The sequence below is a fragment of the Terrapene carolina genome, unplaced genomic scaffold, assembly GCF_002925995.2.
Source record: "Terrapene carolina triunguis isolate 2854851 unplaced genomic scaffold, T_m_triunguis-2.0 Scaffold96, whole genome shotgun sequence".
Lineage (NCBI taxonomy): Eukaryota > Metazoa > Chordata > Testudines > Emydidae > Terrapene > Terrapene triunguis.
Window position 1 is genome coordinate 43,900,461 of NW_020664447.1, and position 17,019 is coordinate 43,917,479.

The window sequence follows — 17,019 nt, forward strand, 5'->3', positions numbered from 1 at the left end:
GGCGGCGAGCCCGGCCGGGGCTCTCCGCTCTCCCCGGCGGCCAGAGCACCAGGGGGAGGGCGGCGAGCCTGGCCGGGGCTCTCTGCTCTCCCCGACGGCCAGAGCGCCGGGGGGAGGGCGGCGAGCCCAGCCGGGGCCCCGCTCTCCCCGACCGGCCGGAGCGCCGGGGGGAGGGCGGTGAGCCCGGCTGGGGCCCCGCTCTCCCCGGCGGCCGGAGCGCCGCGGGGAGGGCGGCGAGCCCAGTTGCGGCCCCACTCTCGGGCCGGAGCGCCCTGCCGCGCTGCCCCCCTCCAGGCGCCGCCCCAAGCACACGCTTGGTGGGCTGGTGCCTGGAGCCGGCCCTGCTAGAATAAATTGCCTAGGGAGGTTGTGGAATATCCATCATTGGAGGTTTAAGAGCCAGTTAGACAAACACCTGTCAGGGATGGTCTAGATAATACTTGAGTCCCGCCATGAGTGCAGGGGACTGGACTAGAAGACCTCTCAAGGCCCCTTGCAGTCCCATGCTTTTAACATTCAAGACAGTCAGCTTCATCCTTCTCCATACTGCCTGTGCGCCAGCAGGAGGAGCACTGAGCACCAGAGAGAGAGTCACCCTGCTCTAAGTTCGAGTCCACAGTAGCTGGGAGGAACAAAAGGAAAGTTCTCATCAGTACCTGCATCCTTGTGGTGGAGTATGCTCAGTCACACTGTGGGGAGGTAGGCACATGCATAGGCTGATAGGCACAGGGCACTGTAAGGGGATGGAGCACTCTCAGTGCAGATGGAATCTGTGGAGAATGTAGCTGCCAAACTCTAAGAAGTCTCTACTTCATACATGCAAATTGAGGGGGTTTTTTTTGTTTGTTTGTTTGTTTGTTTTGAGGCTTATGACTTGGCCAAATATAGGTGAATTTTCACTGGAGTAGCAAAAGGCATGTACCTGACATCAACTGCCCTGCCAAATTTCAAGTCCCCTGATCCAAATCCTGAAGTCACTAAAGCTTCTCACCAAAGCAGTAGTAAGAATATTTTAACATGGGCAAACACTGTATTTTTCTCTAACCTCATTCTTGGCAATGGCTGTATCATTTGTAGCTGAAACTTTCCAAAAAAATTCAGGCTTAGGCAGACACCTGGCATGTAGAATGTCAGCCCAAACATTTTAAGTTTGGCAAAGTTGTAAGCAGCTGAAAGCAAGTTCTTATCTTGGAAACAGTTGGGCAATCTAAACTAGAGGTATCGCTACCTGCGCTGCCTATAAAAATAAGCGGTCATATTAAATCAGATAACGTTGGGAATTGAGAGAAGCACACAGAAGAGCTTGCAATTATGGGCCTGATTCATCACTATGTTAATCCATTTTTGCACTGGTGTAACCCAACATAAAACTGGAGTAATATAGTGGAGAATCAGGCCCTGTATCAGCACCTCTTATGCTGGGAATGTGACTTCCATTTGGATCATTAATTTGACCTTTGGATGCCTTATTAGATATTGGGTTCTTCTGGGATCCTAACTAGCAGTTGGTGCCAAGGGCCCTTTGCTCCAGCTGGCATAAAGAGTGCAGCTTTTTTTGACAGAGGTGGAACCTTGCTACAATTATCCAGACCTTTGTCACCCAAATTTAATTTATTTTAATGCACTCTATATGGGGCTAGTGTATAGTGGGGCTGCCTGCTAATTAAGCATTATGCCACACACAGAGCACTTCACACTGGTGCTTTCAATGGAGGTACATGTGTTTCCACCAGCTAGGAATCTGTCCCAGTTTCTCCTGCTTTTGCATTCACATAGCCCAGTATCTCTACTTTTCATTATTTCCCAAATTTTACTGCCATTTTACTGTTTTGCCCATCAGACCCAGCAAAGCACACTTGGCAATCATTCTATCTAACCTCCTGTCCCCACCATCCATACTGTACATCATGGGGTGCAATTAAAAACATGTACATTGGGCTTCCTTACGTTATCCTGAACTAAGTATCTCCATTGCCATTCCTCTGGACAGTAATTGTTGGGGGGGAATGAAAATCAAAGTCACATGTTCCCTTTATATTCATGAGACAAAGGAGCAATGGCAAGACAGTTTGCTTGTGATGTGAATACATTAGGATTATTAGGAAGGCCATTAAATTTAATTCTGGAGAAGATTACAACACAAAGATGGTTCCCTTGATTTGGTTCACTGACCTTAGTCTCTATTCTTAGCATAACAGGCAGCTCAGACTAACACAGTGGTCTCCAACCTTGTTTGATTGGATCCTCCCCTTTGTGACAGGTTGGCACCCAAGCCCCAGCCAGACCTACCCATATCCCACCAATCCCACATGCTCTGCTCTGATGAAGTTGCTGTATCTCATTTACTTTTTCCTCCGTTCCCTCTTGACTTTTTCGGTATGTTCTCCTTTTACTTCCTGTCCCATGTTTTCTCTTCTGCTTAAAATTTGACTGTACTTTCTTCTACCAGCCTGGCTGTGCTGAGGGCCAGCCCTAATCCAAATGGCGCCCCAACCTCCATTTGTTAAAACTTTTGAATACCTTATTTTTTATTGCATTTGTAACCTATTTCACAACTTTGATACATGATTTATCCCTATCATATAAAATGATAAATTAGCATGCTAGGATTTGTAAATCTGTATTTATTCATGCCATATAGAATATGGAGATATACCTATCTCATAGAACTGGAAGGGACCCTGAAAGGTTGAGTCTAGCCCCCTGCCTTCACTAGCAGGACCAGGTAGTGATTTTGCCCCAGATCCCTAAGTGGTCCCCTTAAGGATTGAGCTCATAACCCTGGGTTTAGTAGGCTAATGATCAAACCACTGAGCTATCCCTCTAAACAAATACAGAATGCCTGAACCATGTTACTTCAAACATTCTATTTTCCCTTTTGTCGCTAACAACATAAACAGCACCCCAAGCCCAGAACTCCCCAAGCCTGGCACCCCAAGCGGTTGCCTAAGTCGCCTGCCCCTAAATCTAGCCTTGGCTGTGCTAATCCACCAAGAAGTAAACTGCGAGGTCACATAATACTGTACGCCATACCCAAACATTGGGCCCTATTCTGCAAATGCTTACTTGTGTGAGTAGTAGTATTAGCCCAGATCCTCAGGTCTGGCCAAGCTATGCTTCGCACAGACACTGGGGCACCAGGCTGCTTGCTTCTTACACCCTCTGCATGACCCCTTTATACACCTTTGCTGAAATTTACCCCCCTCCCCCATGATATAGGGACCCAGCACAAAGCTCTCCAGACCCTTATATGCAATAGAAAAAGCCTCCACATCCTCTGGGGTAGAAGGCTGGACAGGGAGGAGGCACAAGCAGGCCATGGGAGGGCCAGTGTGATCTATGTTTACATGGATCCATTTGCCCCAACACTCCATGGGATTGGTGTAGAAGGATTGTTGTGGATGCCTCTCCAGTATAGCTGAGGGAGGTGGGGCAGGGTAACAAGGACCCACTCACTGGATCTGGATTAGGATGGTAAAATTCTTCTCCCCAGCTGCCCTATGTTCCCCCATGGGAGAACCTACTTATTGTGGTTTTCTGTGGATGGAGTAGATTTGACCATCCCCATTAATATTCTGTCAAGCACCTCTCAGAGAACAGTTCCCATGATAAACCCCATATGAGTGTAGCCAACAGCTTGTAATATTTTTCAAACTACTGAATAATGTATTGTTAATTACACAGGCAGCAGGACCTGTAATCAGTGGGAAGAAAAGTCTCACCGCAAATGTGGGAGAGCTCTTCTAGGTTTTTTTTAGCTCAGGTATTTTTTACTGTATCAGTTGTCTCTACTCAGTAGGATGGACCCATTAATTTACCCAAATATATATCAAAGAAAGGGTTAGAGTGGTGTGAGGTAACCCCAAGAACCCTCACAGGCAGAGATCAAAGCAGCTGGAAATGTTGCAACTAAAAGACCAAAGCTGTTGCCTCTTTGGAATGGAGAAGAATCTAATGGGGCTGGAGGTAGCATCTATAAAGTTCATAGTTGTGGGGGGAGAGGATGGTTTATTTAATTGCTTCTCAATGACATGTCTATCTTAGGTGTTTCTAGGATGCCCATCCCAGTAGTATCTGAGCTCCATCTCAGCTGTCTGGGAGCTAGTAACAGAAAACTGCTATTTGATCTCACTCCTTCTCCTTTATCTAATCTCATCTATCAATAGCATGCACAGCAGCATGGTATCTGAGCGCCTCACAGAAATTATACAAAGTCAACAACCTTCCTTGGAATCTTCTTTCTGTGTTGAAATAAAAGTTAGGGTTTAAAGAAAAAGGAAATCCAAATGGGTACTTTGTGATTCACCTAGACCCACCCCTGCAGCTGGCCAGATGGTGGAGGGCATATCCTGTATGCAGAAAAGGAACACTGTTTTATGTGCAAGAGTTCTAATGCTAATATAATAATAATTCATTAATAACAATAATAGCATTTATATAGGGCTCAGCATGTTCAAAGCTCTGTGCAAATACTAATTAATCTTTACAGAACCCTTGTGGGACAGTGTGATGAGGTATACAAATTCCACACTGGAGAGCAAGGGGTTAAGGAACAGCTCTGGGCTTGGGAAGCCCCGCCCAGACGCACCTGCCAAACCTGCATAAGCAGAAGGCAGGGCTTTAAAAAGGGGAGAAAGGCTCAAAGTTGGGGTATGTGGGTGGAAGGGAGCAGATGGCTGCTCTGAAGTGAAAGTGCTGCCCAGAAGCTCATTGCCTGAGACCTGACACCACAGACCTGTACCAACCTACATATGAGAGGCCCAGGACTGAGTGTGCAGATCACAGACTAGACTGAAGTGATTTACTCTGGAAGCTAAAGGAGGCTGGGACAGGAAGTGGTCTGGGGGGTGGCTGATTAGCACCCCAGTGTGCCAATTGGAGACACCCACACATTGGGCCCTGGACCAGAACCTAGTGGAGAGGGTAGCCTGGGCTCCCCTACCCATTCCAAGACATTACAACAACAAAGAGCCTTCACCTAGGCTGAGAGGCCAGCTGGAAAAGACTGACTGTTCAAGGGCCCAGTCCCCCAAATTCCTGCGCTATTCGGGGGACTGGAAACCCTTGGGGTTGACAAGTTGCCAGAAAGACTGGGAGCAGCCAAGTATATCTCCACCCTAGACCTCACAAAGGGGTATTGGCAGATCCTCTGATGTCAGAGTCTCAGGAGAAGACTGTCTTCTCCACCCCATTAGGTCGGTGCCAATTCTGAACTATGCCATTCAGCCTCTATGGGCAGCAGCCACTTTCCAGAAAGTCATGGACCAAGTGCTGCAGCCACATGGCCAATATGTGGCAACATACATAGATGACATAGTGATTTACAGTCATAATTGGGATGACCATGTGTGACATGTCATGTCCACCCTACAAGCCCTTGAGAGTGCAGGACTCATGGTGAACTTGATCAAGTGTAGAATGGCGAACTGGGAAGTCACATACCTTGGCTACACCGTGAGGTGGGGCAGATTATGAGCACTAATTGGCAAAGTTCAGGCCTTATAACTTTCCCCATCCTGACAACCAGAAAACAGGTATGGAGTTTTTTGGGTCTAGTGCGCTATTATAGATGATTCATAGCAGATTTTGACACTATTGCAGTGCCCCACACAGATCTTGGGAAGGTACTAGTCCCAAAAAGATCATTTGGTTGGAAGAATGCAACAGGGCATTCAGGACTCTAAAGAACCATGTGTGTCAGGACCTGGTACTTTTTCACCCAGACTTTGAAAAAAAGTTTGTTGCAAACTGATGCCTCTGCAGGAGGACTTGGAGCAGTCCCTTCCCAGGAAGTTGAGGGAGAGGAGCAACTTGTCCTCTATATATGCAGGAAACTGTTCCCCTGGGAGATGGCCTATTCGGTCATGGAAAAAGAAGCTTTGGCTGTGAAATGGGCTATAGATATTATTTAGTGGGAAACCGCTTCTCATTAGTGTTGCCTGAACAACATGAAGGACATCAACCTCTGGATTATGCAATAGTACCTTTCATTACAACTGTATAGTTTTCAGGTACTTCACCATGCTGGGAGCACCCACCAGAACACAGATTTGTTTTCCCACAAGGGTGGGGATGCAGGGCCGGAGAACAAGATGCCATGTCCTGTTTTGAGGGGGTGGTTATGTGATGGGGTATACAAATCCCACATTGGAGAGCAAGGGGTTAAGAAACAGCTCTGGGCTCGGGCAGCCCCTCTCAGACACACCTGTCAAGCCTGCACAAGCTGGAGGCAGGGCTTTAAAAAGGGGAGAAAAGCTCAAAGGGGGAGGGGGGTGGAATGGAGCAGACAGCTTCTCTAAGGGGAAAGCGCTCCCAGGAGCTGATTGCCTGAGACTTGACACCACAGAACTGTACCAACTTACAAAGGAGAGGCCGGGGACTGAGTGTGCAGATCAGAGACTAGACTGAAGTGATTTACTCTGGGAAGCTAAAAGAGGAAGTGGTCCAGGGGAGCGACTGCTTAGCACCCCAGTGTGCTGGACTGTAGGCCAGTGGAGAGGGTAGCCTGGGCTCCCCTACCCACGCCAAGAGGACGTTACGGTGACAAAGAGCCTTTACCTAGGGCGAGAGGCCAGCCGGAAAAGACTAACTGTTTGAGAGCCCAGTCCCCCAAATACCTGTGCTAAAGGGGAGAACTGGAAACCCTTTAGGTGAGGCACTGAAGGACAGGACTGTGTTTCCATAGGGAGATGACCTACCAACCCCTGCATGATCACTAGGCAGCACTGTCTTTGGCTGTGCACCTCCTACAGGCAGGTAGGTAAATATCATCCCTATTGAACAGATGGAGTAATTGAACTACGGTGAAATGACTTCCCAAAGTCCTTAACTAGTCAGTAGCAGAGCCAGGACCCCAGTCCTTGGGCTTGGATGAGCTGTTGTCAGTACAGGCCCTGAGGGGAGAAGGCAAGGTGGTTTTATGCTATCTTGGCACTTCCTCAATCCCCAAGGTTGCCACAGGGACCAGTTTGGCCCCCCACGTAAGTTAGAGATGCCTCAATGTTACTCTGATGGCCACGTGTAACAGCCCCCAAGGGGTTGTTGTGGCAGCTGTGAATCACCAGAGAGGAGAGCACTCCCCATGCATCCTCTAGACCAGCAACTGTGAGGGTGGTGGCGGCCTAGAGCCAGGGAAATCTCCAACTGCCTGCTTAAGCTAACTCCAAGACTGCTTTGTGTCACTGGATGGGCACAAAGGAGCTGTCAGTGGGCTGAGGATCTTGTTCCAGGGCTTCCAGATACTGATGTGCATTGGGATGCCTGCTTGTTTCATCTCCTATTGCAGCTTCCTTAACCTGGTCTTCTTGTTGGACAAGGAAGGGGTCACTTGCCAGACAGGGTCCCACCATTTTCATGGTTCAGATTCATTTTAAGCTCTTCCATGCTAGTGCAGTGGCAGACCCCAATGTATTTAAGCCTCATAAGAAATAATAAAACCCTTGGCGTATACCCTTAGTATTCCCTTGAAGAGTGGTCAAAGGATTTGAAGAGGGGGTCTCATTGGCAGAAGCTTCTGTACAGCTTCATGTCCAGACTTCATATCACATAAACTTTAATATTTCTCTTTCTGAAATGGGTTGATCAATATTTCTGTGGTATTACTTACTTCATAACTTGTTGCAGCGTCAGCCAAAGGTGCCTGGAGCCAGCACTACAATATCTCAAGTCAGGCTAAACTAACAGTGCCTGCAATTAATAGGGGATCATGTGCCCAAGTCCTATAAATAAATGAAAGGGACAGAGTCATCCTTCGGAGGCTCGTCACCTTTTAGGCACTCATGCATACCTTAGACGCACTGGGCCAGCACGACAGCTCAGGAACAAAATGAGCAATTAATTAAACAAATGTACGGTAACAGAGGTAATGGAGTAACTATCTACACAGTGGGAAAGTTTCCCAGAGCCACGTCATCTGACTAGAGAAGGCTGGAAGAGGAAAGGAAAGAGTAAAAAAGAAAAGAGATTCTAATGAGTTGAGAAAAGACCAATAGAGTTATGTCTCAAACATAGGAGGGCCTGATTTTGACCTCACTTACATCAGTAAGCAGCTGGGGATACTGTTTTGGGTTCTACTACATAGATCACTGAGGTCAGTTTTTGGCTGACTTGACGGCAGTTGTATTGGTGACCTGAACTCTGTACCTCAGCGGCAGTATCTTCATGCCAAACAAATCCTGCTATTTAGCATGATGTGCTTTAGTTCAGCCACAAGTTATTGGTCTAGAAACAGGAATCACTGGCCCATGTTATGCAGGAGGTCAGATTATGATCATAATAGGCCCTTCTGGCCCTAAAAACTACAAATCTGTGCATTTTATACTGGTGTAGCTCCATTGACTTCAGTGGAATTGCTGCTGAGTTGCACCAGATTGAGATCAGAATCAGGCCCCATAACTTCAGCCGTGCAGCCCAGGTCTAAAGTACTGAGGTGTATGTGTGAAGAAATGACAGCTGAACCCCTTTCCACATTGCTTTCAGGGACATGGATTAACAACATTTTAGCTTGCAAGAAAATACCCAAGGCCTCTTGCAACACTTGGGCCTTTCCCACAGTGGGAAATTGGCAGTGTTTGGAAACAGGTTTCAACAACTGATTTTTGAAAATGGTCAGTCCCTGGATTGATGATGCAGGCAGGGCTCAGTAAGCAAGAGAATCATCTCTATTTATTACTGGCAGAGGATACAAAGGCAGTTCCCCACCTGCTGCTGGTAGTACTGCTGTACCAGCAATTCCTCTTTCTGCACGTGCAGGAAACACATACCCCTGCAAACATCCTCTCAGAGGTACTTCCCTCCGCCAGCAGGGAGGTGCCACACCTTTAGGGGGCCAAGAAACAGCTGCTCCCCCAACCAGCACAGCAATTCCATTACAATAATAAGGCCCCCATCCACCCCAGAGTACTGCAGAGCTCTAGTTCATAGTTGCATAGCATGGGTATCTCTCATATTTTAATCTGCGTGTAGCAGGATGCAGGCATTTCCAATGTCATGTCAGCTAGCCCTGCTCAAGGTATGTTCAGATGTTCAGGGGATTACAGGATTACAGGAGGAGATTACAGGATTCTCATGTCTCCTGTGCCATCTCTGTCTCAGAATTCCTGACATCCTTTCCTCAGAGGGAAGCTTTCTGGCTGCCCTTGGCATCACCAATCAATCGCTTTGTGAGGTTGTGTTTAGGCCTTGGACTGGTGCCTGGTTTTCAAATCCCATATACTTGGTGTGCTACTAAGGGGTGCCTCCCCTGACCTTGGCATCTCTGTTCCACAGTGGACTGAGACTACAGAGCTTTGGGCCAGCAACTTCTCCATTACCTCTCAGATAACAGTCAGTTCTTCCGATCAGATGCAGTCTCCAGAACTCCCCGATAAGACGGTGTGCATTCCAGATTCCACTTCAATTATTCACACTGGGATTGTACTGCAGTATCTTTCTCTCAGATAGTTTCTCTCTCACTTCTCTTTTAAATAAGACCTGGTCTAACCACAGAGAAAGGTTTCCAGGACTGACATGTATTTACTCTAAGTAGGACTCTGTTTCCTACCCTTTTTCAAAAATACCTCCTGGAACTGTAAGGGATCAGAGACAATTCCTATAACATTCCTAAGGATGGTTTTGGTAAGAACAGCAAGAGAAGAGACTTGCTCCATTTCACAGTATTTAGCAGTTAAATGGGAGTAAATCTTCAACTCTCTATAACCCCAAAACCTTTGGGGACATTAGGCTCCAGATCTGAGCTTTGAGGCTTGGGCCCAGTTCTACATTTAAAATAATAGTATAAAATCCTATGTCCATAGAGCTTTGTTTTAGATATGAAGGATTAATCTTCATTTACCTGAAGGTTCCTAACAGAACTATTCAAAGTTCTTTTTCAGCACCCTGAGGATTACTTCTGAACCAATATAAAACTGTCACACTCACGCTCACACAGAATGAGCAAACATTCCCCTGACCAGTGAGGATCCATAACTCATATAGCTGATTATAAGCCAGAAGTAGCAGATTCCCCAAACCTAGGCTCTGAGTAACACTGATGGCAGACAGAATTGGGGGTTTCTGAATGTATGAATAATCAGATGAGGACTCCTCCTTGACTACTAGATATTGAAGGTCATAAGGATATATTAAAGAGGCAAGGTGGGTGAAGTAATATATTTTATTGGACCAACTTGGTCCAAGATATTACCTCACCCACCTTGTCTCTCTAATATCCTAGGACCAACATGGCTAAACAACACTGCATATAAGGATATATGACATTCAAAAGCAGATTTTCCATGGACTCCCTGTAAATTCTCAGATTTGACCTACAGTGTTCTTAGTTAGCTAACGTGACACTGAATGCAATTTGTCCAGGTCTATATTGATCATTCACTCATGGGCATCATCATGTCAGCTCATCTGATTCTTCACAATTGCATTCAAACACTAAAAGTTTGTAATGCAGACACACCCCTAGCCCTTTCAGCTGTGCAAGACTAATGGGTAAAAACTTTACTCCTGGGGGCATTCTGCACCAAAAAATTAAAAATTCTGCACACAATGTTTTAAAGTTCTGTAAAATTCTGCAAATTTAATTTGTCAAAATAACACTACATAATCAAGTCAGTTTCAATTATTTTGGTAATTTATTTCAAAATACCTGTCAGCAATATGTCTGTAACAATACACACACACAAAAATTCCCCCAGTAGTAGAGAGTTCAAGAAACCCCTATGACATCCCAGTTCCTGTTTCTCTGCCCCCTTTTCCACCCAGAGTCCAGCTGGAGGGCCAGACACCCACGACCCCTCCTCCCCAGAGACCACCTGTGGAGGGCCCCCCAGCCAATATACCTGCACCCCCCTCTGCCCAGAACCCAGCTGCGGGGCCCCCCTTGAACAGACACCCCACCCCCATCCCAGGTTTGCACGGACTTTCCTGTGTGTCACCCTCTCCTTCCCTCAGGGCATGCTGGGAACTGCAGCTGCCGGGAACCCTGTAGTTCTTTCTCCCTCCCTGCAGCAGTGTATTCTATGTGCGAGCTGGGCTCTGCTGAGTCCAGTGGCTCCTCTTGGCGGCTATCAGCAGTGCAGCTCATTTCTGTCAGGGGGAAAGGAAATTCTGCACGCACAATGTTAATTTCTGCAAACTTCTGCATTGCGCAGTGGCGCAGAATTCCCCCAGGACTAAAACTTGCTTTTGTCAGTGAAGTAAGTCTGTCATGCAAACTGGGATCATATTCTGTACACTAAGAAGGTGTATTTCTACACATAAAAGCTCCAAGTAGAACAGGGATCACTGAGAGAATTGATTTGATGGAATGTCCAGTTCTATTCTAGATGAAGTCTGTTGTTGAAGGAGAACAGCAGTGGGACCAAGGATCCACTTCAGATCAAATCACAGATGTCAATAAGAGGACAGGATTGTGGGAGCAGCTTGTGAGGTACAGAGAGGGTAGATTGAAGCATATGGTGCAGTGTGCTTGAATCCCAGCAGCACACATCTGCTTCACAGATCTGGCACAGCCTTAGACCTCCAACCAAAGTTTGTTTTAGCTCCCATGAGAGTACATTAGAAAAGAGTCCAATAAAAGTAGAGTTCACTTCAAAACTGTGTATAGACAATGATATTGGAATAGCATGAGGAGCAGCAGGAATTTTCCTGTATTTGGAACAGAAGTTCTTACTAACTCAGTCTTCCCAGACTAAGTTAAGATCAACCCTCATATACACCTCCTGCCTAGCATTACTTGAACGTGCCCAATAACTGAAGGAATGTTGCATTTGATAGAAGCCTGGGATTTTTAGAGCAACTCTTTCTAAATCTCCAGCCTTTCAAAGTCTGTGCACCCAGCCCACCCTGCCTGCTTTGGACATAAGAATAAAAAACAAAACATTTTATAACACTCATGACTCGTGTCTTGCTCACCCAACTGATCACACAGTCTGATTGTTTCTGCCACCCTACCCACATATTTGTCATGGGATGCATAAACAGGGGAATCTCGAGTAGTAGAGAGATTATTTTACTTCTATATTTGGCACTGGTGTGATTGTTTCTGGAATACTGTGTTCAGGACTGGTGCCCACAATTCAAGAAGGATGTTGATAAATCAGAGAGAGTTCAGAGAAGAGCCACAAGACTGATTAAAGGATTAGAAAACATGCCTTGCACTGAGAGATTCAAGGAGCTCAATCTATTTAGTTTAACAAAGAGAAGATTAAGAGGTGACTTGATCACAGTCTATAAGTACCTACATGGGGAACAAATATTTAATAATGGACTCTTCAATCTAGCAGAAAAAGATATAAAATACTCCATGGCTGGAAGTTGAAGCTAGATAAATTCAGATTAGAAATAAGGTATAAATATTTAACAGTGAGAGTAATTAATCACTGGAACAATTTACCATGGGTCATGGTGGATTCCCCATCACTGACCATTTTAAAATCAAGATTGAATGTTTTTCTAAAGCTATGCTCTAGGAATTATTTTGGGGAAGTTCTATGGCCTGCGTTATACAGAAGGTCAGACACTATGGTCCCTTCTGGCCTTAGAATTTATGAATCTCTTCCTGTTGTTCTTGTTTCAATTTAGGGCCCATTTTCTCAGACAGTTAAGTTTTACTGGGACTACATCTAGGAAAAACGGTATTGCCAACCCCAAGCATTCAGTATGAATCTAGCCACAAAAAGTCATGAGACTGGTTTAAACAACATGAGATTTTAAAAAATAAATGTGGGGATCTTTTTATTTGCCTTTCGGTGTCTGCACCTATAGGGTTCATATTTTCAAGCTTGTCTCCACAACGGCTAGAAACTTACTGTTTTTTTTTAATGACAGCTGAGCTTCTCACAGAATCACTTGACTCCAAGACCTGGGCCTTTAAGAAAAACACCAACTATCATGAGACTTGTGTAACCCCCACACCTCCTGGATGTGGTGCTCTGTTCCCCGCTAGTAGCACTTAGACCACTTGAGATTAATGAATCTGCTACAGCTTTAGCTACTAGGCTTGTAACTTTTAGCTCATGCAGTAGAGCAGTGCTCTTCACTATTTTTGAAGTGGGGGCCACTTTGGCAAAAAACCTTCAATGTGAGAGCCATATCAACCCGACACAGACGGTTGAACCACATACCCGATACAGACGGTTGAACGCTCTAAGTTCTTTGTTGGTTGATATGGTAATATTACCGTTATTGGTAATATTGCTTGGGATGCAGGAGGGATTATGGGGTGCGGGCTCAGGGAGGGGGCTCAGGGCTGAAGCAGGGGCTTGGAGTGCAGGAGGGAGTATTGGGGGCTGGCTCTGGGAGGGGGCTCAGGGCTGGGGCAGTGGCTTTGGGTGCAGGAGGGGGAATGGGGGGCTGGCTCTGGGAGGCTGCAGGTTGCGTGGTAGAAGAGCTATTCAGAACCTGCCCATTGAAGGAGCAACACTTACTTCAGGCAGCCCCGGCCCCACGCCACTCCTGGAAGGGGCCAACACGCCCCTGCAGCCCCTGGGGGGGCACATGGCTCTGCACGCTGCCCCTCTCTGCAGGCACCACCCCCACAACTCCCATTGGCCACAGTTCCCCGTTCCCGACCAATGGGAGCTACGGGGGCAGTGCTTGCAGGCAGGAGCAGCGCGCAGAGACCTCTGCTCCCCCCTTTACCCCATGGGGGCATGCTGGCCGCTTTCAGGAGTGGCGGGGGCCAGGGTAGACAGGGAGCCTGCCTTAGTTGCAGCCCCACTGCACCGCCGGAGAGCGTGATCAACAGGGAGCTGCAGTTAGGGACCATGGGAGCCGCCATTGGCTTGTGGGCCTTGCAGTGAAGAACACTGCAGTAGAGGCTCATGCATTTAGCTGCAGAGCTCCTAGGTTCAATCCTGCCTGCCAACAACTGGGGTCTATTGGCATTACAAGTGGGGGCTCATCTGGGATATCAACTGGGAAGTCTCTGAAGCTTGGGACACGCTTCCTCAGCTAGGGGAAGTATGTAACCACACACCTCCTGGGTGTGATGCTCTGTCCCCCTCTAGTGGCACCTAGACCACTTCAGATTAATGAGTCTGCTACAGCCTTAGCTAACAGTCACATGACTTTTAGTTCACGCAGTAGAGGCTCATGCATTTAGCTCCAGAGGTCCCAGGTTCGATCCTGCCTGCTGATGACTGGGGTTTGTCAGCGTTACACTTGCAATAAAATCATGAGAGTTGACAACATTGTATAGCTGCTTACAAGGTTATATAGCCATTTAGATCTGTACAAAGTGGGTATAAAATGCTACTGGATCAGAACAGTAGCCCACTTTGCATAGGTGTAACTAACAGAAGAGGATGAATGGTCCAGTGGCTAGGATGTTGGCCTCACATTTGGGAGACTTGGGTTCAAGTCACTCCTCTACCACAGATTTCCTGTGTAACCTCAGACAAATAACAGGTTTACCTCAGTTTCCCCATCTGTAAACCGGGGGTAATAGCACTTCCCTTCCACATAAGGAGTGTTGTGAGGATCAATACATTAAACATTGCAAGGGACTCAGATTCTACTGTAAGATGTGAAGACTCAGGGTTTGGCTAGATTAGGCGATCACAGACTCAAAGCTGACCATTTAAAGTTCCAGATAGTTCATCTAAATCAAAAACTGCCCATCATATTAAAAATGACTCCAGAAACCACAAAGTAAGAGGCACTTGTTCTTTTTAATGCAAAACAAAATCTCAGCTAGTAAAGTCTGCCAAACATTGGGAGCTTTCTGGAGCTCTGATGGGCTTTGTAATGGGTCGCCATGTGTGTCAGATGGTTATAACCATTATTGCTTCCGGGGCAGGGTCTACTTGTTGGGTCAGATTCAGTGTTTACTCACACTAATGTAAAGCTAGTGTAATGCAACCCCCATGCTCCAGGTTCCCTAAACCTCCAAATTCCAGAAGCCGAGACTGGATGACAGGGGATAGATCACTTGAAATTGCTCTGTTCTGTTCATTCCCTCTGAAGCACCTGGGACGGGCCACTGTCAGAGACAGGATACTGATCTAGAGGGACCATTGGTCTGACCCGGTAAGGCCATTCTTATGTGCTTAACTCCTTTGAGTTCGGTGGAGTTACTCTTGATTTATACTAGTATAAGTGAAAGAGATTCAGGCCTAAGATTACCAGATAGCAAGTATGAAAATCCAATATCGGGACTGTCCCTATAAAATCAGGACATCTGGTCACCCTACTGGTCACCCTGCTCAGGCCCTTCTTCTTCTAGTGAGTAAGGGAAATGGTTGGGACAGAATGTTAGAGAAAGCACAGATCAAAATGTCGCAAAATATCCAAGAAACATATGTTACAATGGATTTTAAGGAAAACTTGTTTGTCTTTTTAAAAAAAGGTGAACAGATCAACTGTTCTGAAATATTTTTCTATTGTTGATTACAAAAGTAAAGTAGCTACAATAGCACTAACACCGTTATTGAGGTGTAGTGTAAAGCTGCATGGCTGATGCGAATTGGTGGGCTCTCAATTTACTTCTCTTCCCCTAAGAGTCAGTAATGATTGTGGGTTACAATTATATAATGAAGAAGGATATGGTGAGAAAAAATTTCAATAGTCAGTTCACATGGTTCAGTATGGCTTCAAAAGATACCAAATTTAATGAAGGCTTATAGGAAAAATGCCAGCAGACCTTGACAACCATAGGGCCTGATCCTGGGAAGTGCTGAATATTTCACTGAGCTCAGGGATATATTATAGCATTTCCTCTCCAAACAGTTCACTCTGTGTTCTCCAAGGGAAGGAAACCATAGAGCTTTGGTTTTGTAAATCTTTGTCAGCTGACATTTTGCTTTGCAAACCCAAACCCCAGAGTAATGTAGATCTAGGTCCTGTTTTCTAATCAAACCTCCAAAGTTTTCGCAGATTCACAAAATGATCCCAGTTTTGATTCACATGTAGAAATCAGCTTCCTCACTGTGACTACCAAAAAGGTGAGCCAACCCAGCCCTGACCTGCAAGCCTGTCTGATAAAAGGCCTGAATCAATCCTGCCTACCCAATTTTGAGGTGAAGTGGGCACTGGTCCTATTCTCTATGATACGGGCACACAGTTGTCTATATGCTGTAAGACTGCGTAAATATTCTTAATGTGAGACTCTGAACATGACCAGAATTCTGAGAGAAATCTTGGTTGTGAAGCTAAAAGGTGTTTTAATGCACCGTCTGTGTCCATGTCTCTCTAACTGGTTAGAATGAATCCTTGGTGCTGGCACGTCTCACCAGTCACAGATAAGCTCTGGAGAAACAGCTCATTTGATTGACAGCTCATTAGAAACTGCAAGACCGGCGAAACCCAAACTACAGACCATCTCTTTCTCTCTCTCTCTCCCTCTCTTTCCCCCTCCCCCATCTGTCTAGTCTGGGAGTCGTGCTGGTCAGCACTGGCCTGAGTGGAACAAAGAACTCAGGAGACACAGGAGGAAAACAACATCAAATTTTAATAGCGTTCTAGAAAGGCTGGGTGTAATGGATCAGGGCCAAGGGCCCCCCCGCCCCTACTGCCTAGACGCTTGTATTTACTTACCATATATAGACATGCAGAGAGCATAGATCGTGCCATGCTGCACGTACACACGTGTGTACACACGTGAATACACAAAATCCTACCTTATATATTCTGGAAGGCACAGTGCTATATAAACCCACTTAAAAATAAAGAGTTATATACAATACAGGCATTGAGCAAATACAATGTTAAAAGAGGAGGCAGCGGTAACTTTGGATGAGGTCACACAATAGGCCAAATTCATCCCTGGTGTAAGGCAGGGGAGTTACACTAGGGGTGAATTTAGTTCAGTGTGTCTGTCTACAGTATATTATCAAAACTTGTTTATGCAAATCCTGTTTATGCATCATGAGATCATAATCCCCCATATTTAGAAGACTTCTACTAGTGATAAGCCTGACAAGTCCTGAACCCATTAACTAGAATGCCAGTTTCTTCACCTCCCTCAAGGATCATCCAAGGATCTCCCAGCTCACTCTAAGGCTCCTGCTCTTCAGGGAGAATGAA